This window comes from Theobroma cacao, chromosome 2 (assembly GCF_000208745.1).
Source record: "Theobroma cacao cultivar B97-61/B2 chromosome 2, Criollo_cocoa_genome_V2, whole genome shotgun sequence".
NCBI lineage: Eukaryota > Viridiplantae > Streptophyta > Magnoliopsida > Malvales > Malvaceae > Theobroma > Theobroma cacao.
This window is the reverse complement of record NC_030851.1, coordinates 24,468,502-24,470,502: the sequence shown is the minus strand read 5'-3', so window position 1 is coordinate 24,470,502 and position 2,001 is coordinate 24,468,502.

Genomic DNA, 2,001 nt, shown 5'->3' with positions numbered 1-2,001 from the left:
CATGTGTCACCATGTGATTGGTCCATGGTTAAAACTTAACAATTAAGCATTTTCTCACCACCACATGTAATCTCTTATTATCCAAAGTATAAAATAATAATAGGTGAAATTCATGGACTTGACAAGTGTTATGGTGGTGTAAAATTCCAAAAATTCCAATTACGTCCTCGTGGACACGTAAAATGATTGTTTTGCCCTTATGTTCAGAAAAATGTCAGAATTAAAATTTTTCATTTCTCAAATTCAAATCATGCTCCAATTAGTCAAACTTGGTCAAAAATTTCATCCAACATTCCCATTTTGCCTTGGGGTGGCAAAATGACCATTTTGCCCCTACGTTACAAAAATTCCTAATTTGACTCCAAATTAATCCTCGAACTCCGAATCACCATATTAAGACATTCTAAGGTTCAATAACTCTCAAATACATCCTAAAATCTCTATTCAAACTAGTTCGAGATTTTAATCGACTTAATTGTACCACTAGGTACGATTCCGACTTTTAACGATTCTTCAAGGCATCCCAATATGTAGATATGCTATCTAGTACATGAATGACATGACAAGTATATAATAGAGTAGGGCTTGACATTAGGTGGTTAGAACCTTACCTTATAGTTGATTTAAACTCCTCACAACTCCAAAAATCCAATAGCTCAAGGGGAAAATCAATTGAGTTAGAACCATAAAAAGTCTCATTTATAAACTGATTAATTTATAAACTAAATGGTTAAAAAGCTTAATCTTACATTTTTGATAATTTTTAAGCTTTTAATCGCCTAGAATGAGCTCCAATATTCTTTGGAGAACTTAAGGTTTCAAACAGTAGTTTAAGAGAGTTTTTCTTCCATTTTTTTTCAAATGGGTGGAATGCCCAAGAATGCCTTTTATTTTTGCACTTTTTCATGCATCTATCGATAGATCTCACACGATTTCTCATATGTGACCCTCCATCTATCGATAGATAACCTATCTATTGATAGATGGTGCGATGGACACCTTCAAATCATTCTTATATTGCTATCTATCGATTGATGCGACAAACCTATGGATAGATTGCATCCTAAATACTTTAAATTTTTCATGGATGGACATCTATTGATAGTTGCGTGAATCTATTAGTAGATGTACTTCAGTTCACTTTCCTTTTATTGACGGGTGGACATCTATCAATAATGTGTGAAACTATTGATAGATGTAGAACATTTATTTATAAGTTATGCCCAAAACCAAAAATTTTGACATTTTCAAGCCTTTAACTCTATCTCCAAGCTTCTTAACGTATATTTACTTAATCAATCATTAAAATTTTTAACAACCATACTTCACATTGTCAACTTATAATCCCAAGCTCATCAAACATCATTTAAAATCATCAAAATCAATATAAAACTTCCAATCATACCTCAAATCATAGGTTAACTCATCAAATATCTTAGCATAAACTATAAGAAACATTTAGCAAAGTTAGGGGTGTTACAAATACAATCTCAGTAGAGGGAAAATTGTTTTAGGTGGAGTATGCAATTGAGGACATCAAGGTAATTAATTTCCCCAAACCCATAAAAAACGTCGTTTCTGTTTGTTTCCTTGGAAACATTAGCCCGATATTGTTTTCCAACACTCAAATTCTTATCTTCGTTAAGTAACTATTTTTTTTATGAAGTATATATTATGGGTTTTTTTTGTGGATATATTGCATCGGCATAAAGATGAAAGAAGGCATCGTCTTTGCTGTTAAGAAGCGTATCACTTCACCACTTTTGGTTTGCCCTTTTCTCTTTCTGTTATGTTGAGTATTTCAAATCATTATAAGCTGTAGTTCATTGTTTTGGGTACTCTTTGGTACTAGCTCTTTTGGAGTAGGAGGAAAATTGTGCATTTTCAAGTTTTCCTTTATTTTAGCAAATGTTATTGTAGTATAAATTGATGCTATGCTTTTAGGAAAGAAGGAAGAACTTTTGAGCTCTTAAGGAGTCTATTTCTTAGCGAATTATCAAG